General features: G+C 31.1%; 11 non-coding genes across 11 annotated transcripts; all 11 read left to right on the forward strand.

Moving 5' to 3' along the window:
* Positions 1-1,312: 1,312 nt before the first annotated feature.
* TRNAV-UAC (transfer RNA valine (anticodon UAC)) lies at positions 1,313-1,385 on the forward strand. Its single transcript has one exon. It is a non-coding gene; the product is annotated as a tRNA-Val (tRNA).
* A 300-nt stretch (positions 1,386-1,685) lies between these two features.
* Positions 1,686-1,758, forward strand: TRNAV-UAC (transfer RNA valine (anticodon UAC)). The gene has a single exon. It is a non-coding gene; the product is annotated as a tRNA-Val (tRNA).
* A 2,324-nt stretch (positions 1,759-4,082) lies between these two features.
* Positions 4,083-4,155, forward strand: TRNAV-UAC (transfer RNA valine (anticodon UAC)). The gene has a single exon. It is a non-coding gene; the product is annotated as a tRNA-Val (tRNA).
* A 300-nt stretch (positions 4,156-4,455) lies between these two features.
* TRNAV-UAC (transfer RNA valine (anticodon UAC)) lies at positions 4,456-4,528 on the forward strand. Its single transcript has one exon. It is a non-coding gene; the product is annotated as a tRNA-Val (tRNA).
* A 2,324-nt stretch (positions 4,529-6,852) lies between these two features.
* Positions 6,853-6,925, forward strand: TRNAV-UAC (transfer RNA valine (anticodon UAC)). Its single transcript has one exon. It is a non-coding gene; the product is annotated as a tRNA-Val (tRNA).
* A 300-nt stretch (positions 6,926-7,225) lies between these two features.
* On the forward strand, positions 7,226-7,298 carry TRNAV-UAC (transfer RNA valine (anticodon UAC)). The gene has a single exon. It is a non-coding gene; the product is annotated as a tRNA-Val (tRNA).
* A 3,711-nt stretch (positions 7,299-11,009) lies between these two features.
* TRNAV-UAC (transfer RNA valine (anticodon UAC)) lies at positions 11,010-11,082 on the forward strand. Its single transcript has one exon. It is a non-coding gene; the product is annotated as a tRNA-Val (tRNA).
* A 1,312-nt stretch (positions 11,083-12,394) lies between these two features.
* TRNAV-UAC (transfer RNA valine (anticodon UAC)) lies at positions 12,395-12,467 on the forward strand. The gene has a single exon. It is a non-coding gene; the product is annotated as a tRNA-Val (tRNA).
* A 1,311-nt stretch (positions 12,468-13,778) lies between these two features.
* On the forward strand, positions 13,779-13,851 carry TRNAV-UAC (transfer RNA valine (anticodon UAC)). The gene has a single exon. It is a non-coding gene; the product is annotated as a tRNA-Val (tRNA).
* Positions 13,852-15,162: 1,311 nt separating this feature from the next.
* On the forward strand, positions 15,163-15,235 carry TRNAV-UAC (transfer RNA valine (anticodon UAC)). Its single transcript has one exon. It is a non-coding gene; the product is annotated as a tRNA-Val (tRNA).
* Positions 15,236-16,546: 1,311 nt separating this feature from the next.
* TRNAV-UAC (transfer RNA valine (anticodon UAC)) lies at positions 16,547-16,619 on the forward strand. The gene has a single exon. It is a non-coding gene; the product is annotated as a tRNA-Val (tRNA).
* Positions 16,620-17,262: the final 643 nt, after the last annotated feature.

Here is a 17,262-nt window from a genome sequence, read left to right on the forward strand (position 1 = left end):
TTTTAATCATGACCTATACAAACAGGTATACTATAAGGAAGGCTTTCCTGCTACTGCCCAATGTGAAATATGTTGTTTGTTCATTTACAAACTGTTTCTTCACTGCTAATGAGAATACAATTTATCTTAAAAACATTTAGCCTTCAACCATAAAAAAACTAACATAATAGAGCAAAAAACTGATTAAAGAACTAAAGAAGTTTCAATTTATTTTGTTATTGTATAATAAATTGGTAACAAAGTGATCATGCACATTTGTGATCATACAAACTTGGCCACCCATCATCCACCCATCACCCACCCATCTTGGTTTCATAGTGTAAGGGTTATCACATCTGCTTTACTCATGGAAGCTCCTGGGTTCAATCACCTGTGAAACCAGATTTGTCAATACTGAACTTATTCAATCTGGTCCACTTTTAAGAAGCCTTTCCTGCTAATATCCATTGTTAGATGTGTTGTTTGCTCAATTATAAACTCGGTTCTTTCTCTACTAATGAGAATACATTTTATCCTAAAATCATTTAGCTTTTAACCATAAAAAATATCATAATACAGCAAACAACTGATTAAAGAAGTTTCAATTTATTTTGTTATTGTAAAAGAGATTGGTAACAGTGTCATTTTTTTCTAATTAAAGCTAACATATTAATTGTAGCATCATTTCTAATTACTGTTTTCCCAACCTTTGAAAAAGATGCCACTCAACCCAGTATCTTCATGTAGCCATTTTCCCAGTACTTCAATTTTCACCTGACAATGCCAGTAACCATCCAATGCTGCAGAGGGTTGGTGTGATCAAGTTAATACATTAGAAGCTGCAATCATGTTATGTTGTATTATAACATTCACTCTTAGGTCATCTGTTTTCAATGAAAACAGAAATGTCTAATTTTTATCTGCAAGTTTAGAAAAAATGATGATAAATTTAACATTTGGAATTGTAGTATTTTTGTTAATCTACAAGTTTTTTTTAAGCAGTATACTTGAATTATGTCATTAAAAGGCATGTTATTTCTACAAAGTCTTACCAAAATATGCAAGCAGCTCTTGATAACAAGGCAAGAAAATCCATAGCAAGACAATCTTGTTAAATCTCATGTCAGTAGAATACAAATGTTCAAGTTGCTAGAAATAATGCATATTTTTTTCAAATATAAATATAATTAGCTTGAAAAACTTTGTAAAATGTTCATTTGAAATAGATATATACAGGTTTATTTGACATTGTGCTCATTACTCTTTACTAAGTTTTAACTAAAATTTTTGATCTTGCAAGTTTGACCAACCATGTGAGGACACCCTCCATCTTGGTTTCATAGTGCAGTGGTTGTCACATCTGCTTTACACGCAGAAGGTCCTGGGTTCAATCCCCAGTGAAATCAAATTTATTAATCATGACCTATACCAACAGGTATACTTTAAGGAAGGCTTTCCTGCTACTGCCCAATGTGAAATATGTTGTTTGTTCACTTACAAACTGTTTCTTCACTGCTAATGAGAATACATTTTATCTTAAAAACATTTAGCTTTCAACCATAAAAAACTATCATAATAGAGCGAACAGCTGATTGAAGAACTAAAGCAGTTTCAATTTATTTTGTTATTGTATAATAAATTGGTAACAAAGTGATCATGCACATTTGTGATCATACAAACTTGGCCACCCATGTTCCACTCATCTTGGTTTCATAGTGTAAGGGTTATCACATCTGCTTTACTCGTGGAAGGTCCTGGGTTCAATCCCCAGTGAAACCAGATTTGTCAATACTGAACTTATTCAGTCAGGTCCACTTTTAAGAAGCCTTTCCTACTAATATCCAATGTTAGATGTGTTGTTTGTTCAATTATAAACTCTGTTCTTTCTCTGCTAATGAGAATACATTTTATCCTAAAATCATTTAGCTTTTAACCATAAAAAATATCATAATACAGCAAACAACTGATTAAAGAACTAAAGAAGTTTCAATTTATTTTGTTATTGTAAAAGAGATTGGTAACAAAGTGTCGTTTTTTTCTATTTAAAGCTAACATATGAATTGTAGCATCATTTCTAACTACTGTTTTCCAACCATTGAAAAAGATGCCACTCAACCCAGTATCTCCATATAGCCATTTTTCCCAGTACTTCAATTTTCAGCTGACAATGCCAGCAACCATCCAATGCTGCAGAGCGTTGGTGTGATCAAGTTAATACATTAGAAGCTGCAATCATATTATGTTGTATTATAACATTCACTCTTAGATCATCTGTTTTCAATGAAAACAGAAATGTCTAATTTTTATCTGCAAGTTTAGCAAAAATGATGATAAATGTAACATTTGGTATGGTAGTATTTTTGTTAATATACAAGTTTTTTTTAAGCAGTATACTTGAATTATTTCATTAAAAGGCATTTTATTTCTACATAGTCTTACCAAAATATGCAAGCAGCTCTTGATAACAAGGCAAGAAAATAGATAGCAAGACAATCTTGTTAAATCTCATGTCAGTAGAATACAAATGTTCAAGTTGCTAGAAATAATGCATATTTTTTTCAAATATAAATATTATTAGCTTGAAAAACTTTGTAAAATGTACATTTGAAATAGATATATACAGGTTTATTTGACATTGTGCTCATTACTCTTTACTAAGTTTTAACTAAAATTTTTGATCTTGCAAGTTTGACCAACCATGTGAGAACAGCCTCCATCTTGGTTTCATAGTGTGGTGATTATCACATCCGTTTTATATGCAGAAGGTCCTGGGTTCAATCCCCAGTGAAATCATATTTATTAATAATGACTTATACCAACAGGTATACTTTAAGGAAGGCTTTCCTGCTACTGCCCAATGTGAAATATGTTGTTTGTTCACTTACAAACTGTTTCTTCACTGCTAATGAGAATACATTTTATCTTAAAAACATTTAGCTTTCAACCATAAAAAACTATCATAATAGAGCAAACAACTGATTAAAGAACTAAAGAAGTTTCAATTTATTTTGTTATTGTATAATAAATTGGTAACAAAGTGATCATGCACATTTGTGATCACACAAACTTGGCCACCCATCATCCACCCATCTTGGTTTCATAGTGTAAGGGTTATCACATCTGCTTTACTCATGGAAGGTCCTGGGTTCAATCCCTATTGAAACCAAATTTGTCAATACTGAACTTATTCAATCTGGTCCACTTTTAAGAAGCCTTTCCTGCTAATATCCATTGTTAGATGTGTTGTTTGTTCAATTATAAACTCTGTTCTTTCTCGCCTAATGAGAATACATTTTAACCTAAAATCATTTAGCTTTTAACCATAAAAAATATCATAATACAGCAAACAACTGATTAAAGAACTAAAGAAGTTTCAATTTATTTTGTTATTGTAAAAGAGATTGGTAACAGTGTCATTTTTTCTAATTAAAGCTAACATATGAATTGTAGCATCATTTCTAATTACTGTTTTCCCAACCTTTGAAAAAGATACCACTCAACCCAGTATCTTCATGTAGCCATTTTCCCAGTACTTCAATTTTCACCTGACAATGCCAGTAACCATCCAATGCTGCAGAGGGTTGGTGTGATCAAGTTAATACATTAGAAGCTGCAATCATGTTATGTTGTATTATAACATTCACTCTTAGGTCATCTGTTTTCAATGAAAACAGAAACGTCTAATTTTTATCTGCAAGTTTAGCAAAAATTATGATAAATTTAACATTTGGAATGGTAGTATTTTTGTTAATCTACAAGTTTTTTTAAGCAGTATCCTTGAATTATGTCATTAAAAGGCATTTTATTTCTACAAAGTCTTACCAAAATATGCAAGCAGCTCTTGATAACAAGGCAAGAAAATACATAGCAAGACATTCTTGTTAAATCTCATGTCAGTAGAATACAAATGTTCAAGTTGCTAGAAATAATGCATATTTTTTTCAAATATAAATATTATTAGCTTGAAAAACTTTGTAAAATGTTCATTTGAAATAGATATATACAGGTTTATTGGACATTGTGCTCATTACTTTTTACTAAGTTTTAACTAAAATTTTAGATCTTGCAAGTTTGACCAACCATGTGAGGACAGCCTCCATCTTGGTTTCATAGTGTAGTGGTTATCACATCTGCTTTACACGCAGAAGGTCCTGGGTTCAATCCCCAGTGAAATCATATTTATTTATAATGACCTATACCAACAGGTATACTATAAGGAAGGCTTTCCTGCTACTGCCCAATGTGAAATATGTTGTTTGTTCACTTACAAACTGTTTCTTCACTGCTAATGAGAATACATTTTATCTTAAAAACATTTAGCTTTCAACCATAAAAAACTATCATAATAGAGCAAACAACTGATTAAAGAACTAAAGAAGTTTCAATTTATTTTGTTATTGTATAATAAATTGGTAACAAAGTGATCATGCACATTTGTGATCATACAAACTTGGCCACCCATGTTCCACTCATCTTGGTTTCATAGTGTAAGGGTTATCACATCTGCTTTACTCGTGGAAGGTCCTGGGTTCAATCCCCAGTGAAACCAGATTTGTCAATACTGAACTTATTCAGTCAGGTCCACTTTTAAGAAGCCTTTCCTACTAATATCCAATGTTAGATGTGTTGTTTGTTCAATTATAAACTCTGTTCTTTCTCTGCTAATGAGAATACATTTTATCCTAAAATCATTTAGCTTTTAACCATAAAAAATATCATAATACAGCAAACAACTGATTAAAGAACTAAAGAAGTTTCAATTTATTTTGTTATTGTAAAAGAGATTGGTAACAAAGTGTCGTTTTTTTCTATTTAAAGCTAACATATGAATTGTAGCATCATTTCTAACTACTGTTTTCCAACCATTGAAAAAGATGCCACTCAACCCAGTATCTCCATATAGCCATTTTTCCCAGTACTTCAATTTTCAGCTGACAATGCCAGCAACCATCCAATGCTGCAGAGCGTTGGTGTGATCAAGTTAATACATTAGAAGCTGCAATCATATTATGTTGTATTATAACATTCACTCTTAGATCATCTGTTTTCAATGAAAACAGAAATGTCTAATTTTTATCTGCAAGTTTAGCAAAAATGATGATAAATGTAACATTTGGTATGGTAGTATTTTTGTTAATATACAAGTTTTTTTTAAGCAGTATACTTGAATTATTTCATTAAAAGGCATTTTATTTCTACATAGTCTTACCAAAATATGCAAGCAGCTCTTGATAACAAGGCAAGAAAATAGATAGCAAGACAATCTTGTTAAATCTCATGTCAGTAGAATACAAATGTTCAAGTTGCTAGAAATAATGCATATTTTTTTCAAATATAAATATTATTAGCTTGAAAAACTTTGTAAAATGTACATTTGAAATAGATATATACAGGTTTATTTGACATTGTGCTCATTACTCTTTACTAAGTTTTAACTAAAATTTTTGATCTTGCAAGTTTGACCAACCATGTGAGAACAGCCTCCATCTTGGTTTCATAGTGTGGTGATTATCACATCCGTTTTATATGCAGAAGGTCCTGGGTTCAATCCCCAGTGAAATCATATTTATTAATAATGACTTATACCAACAGGTATACTTTAAGGAAGGCTTTCCTGCTACTGCCCAATGTGAAATATGTTGTTTGTTCACTTACAAACTGTTTCTTCACTGCTAATGAGAATACATTTTATCTTAAAAACATTTAGCTTTCAACCATAAAAAACTATCATAATAGAGCAAACAACTGATTAAAGAACTAAAGAAGTTTCAATTTATTTTGTTATTGTATAATAAATTGGTAACAAAGTGATCATGCACATTTGTGATCACACAAACTTGGCCACCCATCATCCACCCATCTTGGTTTCATAGTGTAAGGGTTATCACATCTGCTTTACTCATGGAAGGTCCTGGGTTCAATCCCTATTGAAACCAAATTTGTCAATACTGAACTTATTCAATCTGGTCCACTTTTAAGAAGCCTTTCCTGCTAATATCCATTGTTAGATGTGTTGTTTGTTCAATTATAAACTCTGTTCTTTCTCGCCTAATGAGAATACATTTTAACCTAAAATCATTTAGCTTTTAACCATAAAAAATATCATAATACAGCAAACAACTGATTAAAGAACTAAAGAAGTTTCAATTTATTTTGTTATTGTAAAAGAGATTGGTAACAGTGTCATTTTTTCTAATTAAAGCTAACATATGAATTGTAGCATCATTTCTAATTACTGTTTTCCCAACCTTTGAAAAAGATACCACTCAACCCAGTATCTTCATGTAGCCATTTTCCCAGTACTTCAATTTTCACCTGACAATGCCAGTAACCATCCAATGCTGCAGAGGGTTGGTGTGATCAAGTTAATACATTAGAAGCTGCAATCATGTTATGTTGTATTATAACATTCACTCTTAGGTCATCTGTTTTCAATGAAAACAGAAACGTCTAATTTTTATCTGCAAGTTTAGCAAAAATTATGATAAATTTAACATTTGGAATGGTAGTATTTTTGTTAATCTACAAGTTTTTTTAAGCAGTATCCTTGAATTATGTCATTAAAAGGCATTTTATTTCTACAAAGTCTTACCAAAATATGCAAGCAGCTCTTGATAACAAGGCAAGAAAATACATAGCAAGACATTCTTGTTAAATCTCATGTCAGTAGAATACAAATGTTCAAGTTGCTAGAAATAATGCATATTTTTTTCAAATATAAATATTATTAGCTTGAAAAACTTTGTAAAATGTTCATTTGAAATAGATATATACAGGTTTATTGGACATTGTGCTCATTACTTTTTACTAAGTTTTAACTAAAATTTTAGATCTTGCAAGTTTGACCAACCATGTGAGGACAGCCTCCATCTTGGTTTCATAGTGTAGTGGTTATCACATCTGCTTTACACGCAGAAGGTCCTGGGTTCAATCCCCAGTGAAATCATATTTATTTATAATGACCTATACCAACAGGTATACTATAAGGAAGGCTTTCCTGCTACTGCCCAATGTGAAATATGTTGTTTGTTCACTTACAAACTGTTTCTTCACTGCTAATGAGAATACATTTTATCTTAAAAACATTTAGCTTTCAACCATAAAAAACTATCATAATAGAGCAAACAACTGATTAAAGAACTAAAGAAGTTTCAATTTATTTTGTTATTGTATAATAAATTGGTAACAAAGTGATCATGCACATTTGTGATCATACAAACTTGGCCACCCATGTTCCACTCATCTTGGTTTCATAGTGTAAGGGTTATCACATCTGCTTTACTCGTGGAAGGTCCTGGGTTCAATCCCCAGTGAAACCAGATTTGTCAATACTGAACTTATTCAGTCAGGTCCACTTTTAAGAAGCCTTTCCTACTAATATCCAATGTTAGATGTGTTGTTTGTTCAATTATAAACTCTGTTCTTTCTCTGCTAATGAGAATACATTTTATCCTAAAATCATTTAGCTTTTAACCATAAAAAATATCATAATACAGCAAACAACTGATTAAAGAACTAAAGAAGTTTCAATTTATTTTGTTATTGTAAAAGAGATTGGTAACAAAGTGTCGTTTTTTTCTATTTAAAGCTAACATATGAATTGTAGCATCATTTCTAACTACTGTTTTCCAACCATTGAAAAAGATGCCACTCAACCCAGTATCTCCATGTAGCCATTTTTCCCAGTACTTCAATTTTCAGCTGACAATGCCAGCAACCATCCAATGCTGCAGAGCGTTGGTGTGATCAAGTTAATACATTAGAAGCTGCAATCATATTATGTTGTATTATAACATTCACTCTTAGATCATCTGTTTTCAATGAAAACAGAAATGTCTAATTTTAATCTGCAAGTTTAGCAAAAATGATGATAAATTTAACATTTGGTATGGTAGTATTTTTGTTAATATACAAGTTTTTTTTAAGCAGTATACTTGAATTATTTCATTAAAAGGCATTTTATTTCTACAAAGTCTTACCAAAATATGCAAGCAGCTCTTGATAACAAGGCAAGAAAATAGATAGCAAGACAATCTTGTTAAATCTCATGTCAGTAGAATACAAATGTTCAAGTTGCTAGAAATAATGCATATTTTTTTCAAATATAAATATTATTAGCTTGAAAAACTTTGTAAAATGTACATTTGAAATAGATATATACAGGTTTATTTGACATTGTGCTCATTACTCTTTACTAAGTTTTAACTAAAATTTTTGATCTTGCAAGTTTGACCAACCATGTGAGAACAGCCTCCATCTTGGTTTCATAGTGTGGTGATTATCACATCCGTTTTATATGCAGAAGGTCCTGGGTTCAATCCCCAGTGAAATCATATTTATTAATAATGACTTATACCAACAGGTATACTTTAAGGAAGGCTTTCCTGCTACTGCCCAATGTGAAATATGTTGTTTGTTCACTTACAAACTGTTTCTTCACTGCTAATGAGAATACATTTTATCTTAAAAACATTTAGCTTTCAACCATAAAAAACTATCATAATAGAGCAAACAACTGATTAAAGAACTAAAGAAGTTTCAATTTATTTTGTTATTGTATAATAAATTGGTAACAAAGTGATCATGCACATTTGTGATCACACAAACTTGGCCACCCATCATCCACCCATCTTGGTTTCATAGTGTAAGGGTTATCACATCTGCTTTACTCATGGAAGGTCCTGGGTTCAATCCCTATTGAAACCAAATTTGTCAATACTGAACTTATTCAATCTGGTCCACTTTTAAGAAGCCTTTCCTGCTAATATCCATTGTTAGATGTGTTGTTTGTTCAATTATAAACTCTGTTCTTTCTCTGCTAATGAGAATACATTTTATCCTAAAATCATTTAGCTTTTAACCATAAAAAATATCATAATACAGCAAACAACTGATTAAAGAACTAAAGAAGTTTCAATTTATTTTGTTATTGTAAAAGAGATTGGTAACAAAGTGTCGTTTTTTTCTATTTAAAGCTAACATATGAATTGTAGCATCATTTCTAACTACTGTTTTCCAACCATTGAAAAAGATGCCACTCAACCCAGTATCTCCATGTAGCCATTTTTCCCAGTACTTCAATTTTCAGCTGACAATGCCAGCAACCATCCAATGCTGCAGAGCGTTGGTGTGATCAAGTTAATACATTAGAAGCTGCAATCATATTATGTTGTATTATAACATTCACTCTTAGATCATCTGTTTTCAATGAAAACAGAAATGTCTAATTTTTATCTGCAAGTTTAGCAAAAATGATGATAAATTTAACATTTGGTATGGTAGTATTTTTGTTAATATACAAGTTTTTTTTAAGCAGTATACTTGAATTATTTCATTAAAAGGCATTTTATTTCTACAAAGTCTTACCAAAATATGCAAGCAGCTCTTGATAACAAGGCAAGAAAATAGATAGCAAGACAATCTTGTTAAATCTCATGTCAGTAGAATACAAATGTTCAAGTTGCTAGAAATAATGCATATTTTTTTCAAATATAAATATTATTAGCTTGAAAAACTTTGTAAAATGTACATTTGAAATAGATATATACAGGTTTATTTGACATTGTGCTCATTACTCTTTACTAAGTTTTAACTAAAATTTTTGATCTTGCAAGTTTGACCAACCATGTGAGAACAGCCTCCATCTTGGTTTCATAGTGTGGTGATTATCACATCCGTTTTATATGCAGAAGGTCCTGGGTTCAATCCCCAGTGAAATCATATTTATTAATAATGACTTATACCAACAGGTATACTTTAAGGAAGGCTTTCCTGCTACTGCCCAATGTGAAATATGTTGTTTGTTCACTTACAAACTGTTTCTTCACTGCTAATGAGAATACATTTTATCTTAAAAACATTTAGCTTTCAACCATAAAAAACTATCATAATAGAGCAAACAACTGATTAAAGAACTAAAGAAGTTTCAATTTATTTTGTTATTGTATAATAAATTGGTAACAAAGTGATCATGCACATTTGTGATCACACAAACTTGGCCACCCATCATCCACCCATCTTGGTTTCATAGTGTAAGGGTTATCACATCTGCTTTACTCATGGAAGGTTCTGGGTTCAATCCCTATTGAAACCAAATTTGTCAATACTGAACTTATTCAATCTGGTCCACTTTTAAGAAGCCTTTCCTGCTAATATCCATTGTTAGATGTGTTGTTTGTTCAATTATAAACTCTGTTCTTTCTCGGCTAATGAGAATACATTTTATCCTAAAATCATTTCGCTTTTAACCATAAAAAATATCATAATACAGCAAACAACTGATTAAAGAACTAAAGAAGTTTCAATTTATTTTGTTATTGTAAAAGAGATTGGTAACAGTGTCATTTTTTCTAATTAAAGCTAACATATGAATTGTAGCATCATTTCTAATTACTGTTTTCCCAACCTTTGAAAAAGATGCCACTCAACCCAGTATCTTCATGTAGCCATTTTCCCAGTACTTCAATTTTCACCTGACAATGCCAGTAACCATCCAATGCTGCAGAGGGTTGGTGTGATCAAGTTAATACATTAGAAGCTGCAATCATGTTATGTTGTATTATAACATTCACTCTTAGGTCATCTGTTTTCAATGAAAACAGAAATGTCTAATTTTTATCTGCAAGTTTAGCAAAAATGATGATAAATTTAACATTTGGAATGGTAGTATTTTTGTTAATCTACAAGTTTTTTTAAGCAGTATCCTTGAATTATGTCATTAAAAGGCATTTTATTTCTACAAAGTCTTACCAAAATATGCAAGCAGCTCTTGATAACAAGGCAAGAAAATACATAGCAAGACATTCTTGTTAAATCTCATGTCAGTAGAATACAAATGTTCAAGTTGCTAGAAATAATGCATATTTTTTTCAAATATAAATATTATTAGCTTGAAAAACTTTGTAAAATGTTCATTTGAAATAGATATATACAGGTTTATTGGACATTGTGCTCATTACTTTTTACTAAGTTTTAACTAAAATTTTAGATCTTGCAAGTTTGACCAACCATGTGAGGGCAGCCTCCATCTTGGTTTCATAGTGTAGTGGTTATCACATCTGCTTTACACGCAGAAGGTCCTGGGTTCAATCCCCAGTGAAATCATATTTATTAATAATGACCTATACCAACAGGTATACTTTAAGGAAGGCTTTCCTGCTACTGCCCAATGTGAAATATGTTGTTTGTTCACTTACAAACTGTTTCTTCACTGCTAATAAGAATACATTTTATCTTAAAAACATTTAGCTTTCAACCATAAAAAACTATCATAATAGAGCAAACAGCTGATTGAAGAACTAAAGCAGTTTCAATTTATTTTGTTATTGTATAATAAATTGGTAACAAAGTGATCATGCACATTTGTGATCACACAAACTTGGCCACCCATGTTCCACTCATCTTGGTTTCATAGTGTAAGGGTTATCACATCTGCTACACTCGTGGAAAGTCCTGGGCTCAATCCCCAGTGAAACCAGATTTGTCAATACTGAACTTATTCAATCTGGTCCACTTTTAAGAAGCCTTTCCTGCTAATATCCAATGTTAGATGTGTTGTTTGTTCAATTATAAACTCTGTTCTTACTCTGCTAATGAGAATACATTTTATCCTAAAATCATTTAGCTTTTAACCATAAAAAATATCATAATACAGCAAACAACTGATTAAAGAACTAAAGAAGTTTCAATTTATTTTGTTATTGTAAAAGAGATTGGTAACAGTGTTATTTTTTTCTAATTAAAGCTAACATATGAATTGTAGCATCATTTCTAACTACTGTTTTCCCAACCTTTAAAAAAGATGCCACTCAACCCAGTATCTCCATGTAGCCATTTTCCCAGTACTTCAATTTTCACCTGACAATGCCAGTAATCATCCAATGCTGCAGAGGGTTAGTGTGATCAAGTTAATACATTAGAAGCTGCAATCATGTGATGTTGTATTATAACATTCACTCTTAGGTCATCTGTTTTCAATGAAAACAGAAACATCTAATTTTTATCTGCAAGTTTAGCAAAAATGATGATAAATTTAACATTTGGAATGGTAGTATTTTTGTTAATCTACAAGTTTTTTTTAAGCAGTATACTTGAATTATGTCATTAAAAGGCATTTTATTTCTACAAAGTCTTACCAAAGTATGCAAGCAGCTCTTGATAACAAGGCAAGAAAATACATAGCAAGACAATCTTGTTAAATCTCATGTCAGTAGAATACAAATGTTCAAGTTGCTAGAAATAATGCATATTTTTTTCAAATATAAATATTATTAGCTTGAAAAACTTTGTAAAATGTTCATTTGAAATTGATATATACAGGTTTATTGGACATTGTGCTCATTACTCTTTACTAAGTTTTAACTAAAATTTTTGATCTTGCAAATTTGACCAACCATGTGAGGACAGCCTCCATCTTGGTTTCATAGTGTAGTGGTTATCACATCTGCTTTACACGCAGAAGGTCCTGGGTTCAATCCCCAGTGAAATCATGTTTATTAATAATGACTTATACCAACAGGTATACTTTAAGGAAGGCTTTCCTGCTACTGCCCAATGTGAAATATGTTGTTTGTTCACTTACAAACTGTTTCTTCACTGCTAATGAGAATATATTTTATCTTAAAAACATTTAGCTTTCAACCATAAAAAACTATCATAATAGAGCAAACAACTGATTAAAGAACTAAAGAAGTTTCAATTTATATTGTTATTGTATAATAAATTGGTAACAAAGTGATCATGCACACTTGTGATCATACAAACTTTGCCACCCATTGTCTACTCATCCTGGTTTCATAGTGTAAGGGTGATCACATCTGCTTTACTTATGGAAGGTCCTGGGTTCAATCCCCAGGGAAATTAGATTTGACAATACTGAACTCATTCAACTGGTTCACTTTTAAGAAGCCTTTCCTGCTAATATCCAATGTTAGATGTGTTGTTTATTCAATTATAAACTCTGTTCTTTCTCTGCTAATGAGAATACATTTTATCCTAAAATCATTTAGCTTTTGACCATAAAAAATATCATAATACAGCAAACAACTTATTAAAGAACTAAAGAAGTTTCAATTTATTTTGTTATTGTAAAAGAGATTGGTAATAGTGTCATTTTTTTCTAATTAAAGCTAACATATGAATTGTAGCATCATTTCTAACTACTGTTTTCCCAACCTTTGAAAAAGATGCCACTCAACCCAGTATCTCCATGTAGCCATTTTCCCAGTACTTCAATTTTCACCTGACAATGCCAGTAACCATCCAATGCTGCAAAGGGTTGGTGTGATCAAGTTAATACATTAGAAGCTGCAATCATGTTATGTTGTATTATAACATTCACTCTTAGGTCATCTGTTTTCAATGAAAACAGAAACGTCTAATTTTTATCTGCAAGTTTAGCAAAAATGATGATAAATTTAACATTTGGAATGGTAGTATTTTTGTTAATCTACAAGTTTTTTTTAAGCAGTATACTTGAATTATGTCATTAAAAGGCATTTTATTTCTACAAAGTCTTACCAAAATATGCAAGCAGCTCTTGATAACAAGGCAAGAAAATACATAGAAAGACGTTCTTGTTAAATCTCATGTCAGTAGAATACAAATGTTCAAGTTGCTAGAAATAATGCATATTTTTTTCAAATATAAATATTATTAGCTTGAAAAACTTTGTAAAATGTTCATTTGAAATAGATATATACAGGTTTATTGGACATTGTGCTCATTACTCTTTACTAAGTTTTAACTAAAATTTTTGATCTTGCAAGTTTGACCAACCATGTGAGGACAGCCTCCATCTTGGTTTCATAGTGTAGTGGTTATCACATCTGCTTTACATGCAGAAGGTCCTGGGTTCAATCCCCAGTGAAATCATATTTATTAATAATGACTTATACCAACAGGTATACTTTAAGGAAGGCTTTCCTGCTACTGCCCAATGTGAAATATGTTGTTTGTTCACTTACAAACTGTTTCTTCACTGCTAATGAGAATACATTTTATCTTAAAAACATTTAGCTTTCAACCATAAAAAACTATCATAATAGAGCAAACAACTGATTAAAGAACTAAAGAATTTTCAATTTATATTGTTATTGTATAATAAATTGGTAACAAAGTGATCATGCACACTTGTGATCATACAAACTTGGCCACCCATTGTCCACTCATCCTGGTTTCATAGTGTAAGGGTTATCACATCTGCTTTACTCGTGGAAGGTCCTGGGTTCAATCCCCAGTGAAATTAGATTTGACAATAAGGAACTCATTTAACTGGTTCACTTTTAAGAAGCCTTTCCTACTAATATCCAATGTTAGATGTGTTGTTTGTTCAATTATAAACTCTGTTCTTTCTCTGCTAATGAGAATACATTTTATCCTAAAATCATTTAGCTTTTAACCATAAAAAATATCATAATACAGCAAACAACTGATTAAAGAACTAAAGAAGTTTCAATTTATTTTGTTATTGTAAAAGAGATTGGTAACAGTGTCATTTTTTTCTAATTAAAGCTAACATATGAATTGTAGCATCATTTCTAATTACTGTTTTCCCAACCTTTGAAAAAGATGCCACTCAACCCAGTATCTCCATGTAGCCATTTTCCCAGTACTTCAATTTTCACCTGACAATGCCAGTAACCATCCAATGCTGCAGAGGGTTGGTTTGATCAAGTTAATACATTAGAAGCTGCAATCATGTTATGTTGTATTATAACATTCACTCTTAGGTCATCTGTTTTCAATGAAAACAGAAATGTCTAATTTTTATCTGCAAGTTTAGCAAAAATGATGATAAATTTAGCATTTGGAATGGTAGTATTTTTGTTAATCTACAAGTTTTTTTTAAGCAGTATACTTGAATTATGTCATTAAAAGGCATTTTATTTCTACAAAGTCTTACCAAAATATGCAAGCAGCTCTTGATAACAAGGCAAGAAAATACATAGCAAGACAATCTTGTTAAATCTCATGTCAGTAGAATACAAATGTTCAAGTTGCTAGAAATAATGCATATTTTTTTCAAATATAAATATTATTAGCTTGAAAAACTTTGTAAAATGTTCATTTGAAATAGATATATACAGGTTTATTTGACATTGTGCTCATTACTCTTTACTAAGTTTTAAATAAAATTTTTGATCTTGCAAGTTTGATCAACCATGTGAGGACAACCGCCATCTTGGTTTCATAGTGCAGTGGTTGTCACATCTGCTTTACATGCAGAAGGTCCTGGGTTCAATCCCCAGTGAAATCAAATTTATTAATCATGACCTATACCAACAGGTATACTTTAAGGAAGGCTTTCCTGCTACTGCCCAATGTGAAATATGTTGTTTGTTCACTTACAATCTGTTTCTTCACTGCTAATAAGAATACATTTTATCTTAAAAACATTTAGCTTTCAACCATAAAAAACTATCATAATAGAGCAAACAACTGATTAAAGAACTAAAGAAGTTTCAATTTATATTGTTATTGTATAATAAATTGGTAACAAAGTGATCATGCACACTTGTGATCATACAAACTTTGCCACCCATTGTCTACTCATCCTGGTTTCATAGTGTAAGGGTGATCACATCTGCTTTACTCATGGAAGGTCCTGGGTTCAATCCCCAGGGAAATTAGATTTGACAATACTGAACTCATTCAACTGGTTCACTTTTAAGAAGCCTTTCCTGCTAATATCCAATGTTAGATGTGTTGTTTGTTCAATTATAAACTCTGTTCTTACTCTGCTAATGAGAATACATTTTATCCTAAAATCATTTAGCTTTTAACCATAAAAAATATCATAATACAGCAAACAACTGATTAAAGAACTAAAGAAGTTTCAATTTATTTTGTTATTGTAAAAGAGATTGGTAACAGTGTTATTTTTTTCTAATTAAAGCTAACATATGAATTGTAGCATCATTTCTAACTACTGTTTTCCCAACCTTTGAAAAAGATGCCACTCAACCCAGTATCTCCATGTAGCCATTTTCCCAGTACTTCAATTTTCACCTGACAATGCCAGTAATCATCCAATGCTGCAGAGGGTTAGTGTGATCAAGTTAATACATTAGAAGCTGCAATCATGTGATGTTGTATTATAACATTCACTCTTAGGTCATCTGTTTTCAATGAAAACAGAAACATCTAATTTTTATCTGCAAGTTTAGCAAAAATGATGATAAATTTAACATTTGGAATGGTAGTATTTTTGTTAATCTACAAGTTTTTTTTAAGCAGTATACTTGAATTATGTCATTAAAAGGCATTTTATTTCTACAAAGTCTTACCAAAGTATGCAAGCAGCTCTTGATAACAAGGCAAGAAAATACATAGCAAGACAATCTTGTTAAATCTCATGTCAGTAGAATACAAATGTTCAAGTTGCTAGAAATAATGCATATTTTTTTCAAATATAAATATTATTAGCTTGAAAAACTTTGTAAAATGTTCATTTGAAATAGATATATACAGGTTTATTGGACATTGTGCTCATTACTCTTTACTAAGTTTTAACTAAAATTTTTGATCTTGCAAATTTGACCAACCATGTGAGGACAGCCTCCATCTTGGTTTCATAGTGTAGTGGTTAACACATCTGCTTTACACGCAGAAGGTCCTGGGTTCAATCCCCAGTGAAATCATGTTTACTAATAATGACTTATACCAACAGGTATACTTTAAGGAAGGCTTTCCTGCTACTGCCCAATGTGAAATATGTTGTTTGTTCACTTACAAACTGTTTCTTCACTGCTAATGAGAATATATTTTATCTTAAAAACATTTAGCTTTCAACCATAAAAAACTATCATAATAGAGCAAACAACTGATTAAAGAACTAAAGAAGTTTCAATTTATATTGTTATTGTATAATAAATTGGTAACAAAGTGATCATGCACACTTGTGATCATACAAACTTTGCCACCCATTGTCTACTCATCCTGGTTTCATAGTGTAAGGGTGATCACATCTGCTTTACTCATGGAAGGTCCTGGGTTCAATCCCCAGGGAAATTAGATTTGACAATACTGAACTCATTCAACTGGTTCACTTTTAAGAAGCCTTTCCTGCTAATATCCAATGTTAGATGTGTTGTTTATTCAATTATAAACTCTGTTCTTTCTCTGCTAATGAGAATACATTTTATCCTAAAATCATTTAGCTTTTAACCATAAAAAATATCATAATACAGCAAACAACTGATTAAAGAACTAAAGAAGTTTCAATTTATTTTGTTATTGTAAAAGAGATTGGTAACAAAGTGTCGTTTTTTTCTATTTAAAGCT

Source organism: Taudactylus pleione, unplaced genomic scaffold, assembly GCF_031769625.1.
Source record: "Taudactylus pleione unplaced genomic scaffold, aTauple2 ptg000085l, whole genome shotgun sequence".
Lineage (NCBI taxonomy): Eukaryota > Metazoa > Chordata > Amphibia > Anura > Myobatrachidae > Taudactylus > Taudactylus pleione.